The sequence below is a fragment of the Penaeus monodon genome, chromosome 24 (assembly GCF_015228065.2).
Source record: "Penaeus monodon isolate SGIC_2016 chromosome 24, NSTDA_Pmon_1, whole genome shotgun sequence".
Classification (NCBI taxonomy): Eukaryota; Metazoa; Arthropoda; class Malacostraca; order Decapoda; family Penaeidae; genus Penaeus; species Penaeus monodon.
Genome location: NC_051409.1, coordinates 25,806,295 through 25,807,304, shown reverse-complemented (window position 1 = coordinate 25,807,304; position 1,010 = coordinate 25,806,295). Strand labels below are relative to the sequence as shown.

Genomic DNA, 1,010 nt, shown 5'->3' with positions numbered 1-1,010 from the left:
ATTGTGTTTATGCCTTTTTATGGATGAAATTTATGCATAGGGGAAACTCATTACACTTACTGACACAATGGCGCGAACAAAACATTCGAATTAGGGCAACTAAGATCAGAATTTTTTTCCCGTTTCCTCCAGGTTCGTACCTGCCCACAGGCGCCCTTGGGGGTCGCACTTGCCGTCGTTCAAACGGTTCGTAGGGCTCTGGTGGTCGACGGTGTGCAGGACGGCTTCCGCCCCTTCACTGTGTGTCGGTCCGGGTCCGAGACCGCCCACCTCACCACGGCCAAGGAGCGGCCCAGACCCACCACGAACAAGTCGCGGTCGCCCTCCACGGGGATCACCAGGGACACGCTGGGGCCAGACTCATCTGCCTCTGTTCGAAGTATAGTATGCGTTACGTGGCCTCCGTTTGGGGAAGTGTTTTGAAGTTAATGTTGAGAAAATAAACACAGTTTTTTTACTTTTATTTCGATGATTGAAAAAATATGTCGTGTCAGGTCTAAACATTTGTCGAATGTTATTGTAAGCTTTCTTCAGAGACTCGTCTCCAGTCCCACTCTGAAGCACCTACCGACGTGGAGAACCTGATGCCTCCCGCTCTCGAGGAACACCCTGTGGACGTCGCCGCCGACGATGTCCACGAAGAGGAGCCTTGTCCTCCCCCGACCAGTAGGGACCCTCGCCAGCCTACGGAAGGAGCCACCTGCTTGATCTCTACGCCCGACATTCTCTTCGCCTTCCACAGGTACCTGGAATGACACGAAAGTGTTATCACATATGCAGCATATCAGTACTAATAGATAATCATTAAAACGACGATTGCAATTCTCATCCAGTTAAATCATGAAATCATGCACCGTCGTGATTTGTGTGTAGGCCAAAGGTCTATCAAAAGAAGTAATTTTCTTGACGTTTGGAGAAGGCCCTTTCGCAAGGTAGGCTTGGCCAAAGGGGTATATAAGTACTTAATAGATCTTGGGGATGGCGGGTCGCCGAGGTCCCGGGGGCCCCTT

General features: G+C 50.7%; 1 pseudogene; it reads right to left on the bottom strand.

Moving 5' to 3' along the window:
- The window catches only part of LOC119588927, an 8,052-nt pseudogene extending 7,313 nt beyond the window's left edge, over nt 1-739 (bottom strand).
- Nucleotides 740-1,010: the final 271 nt, after the last annotated feature.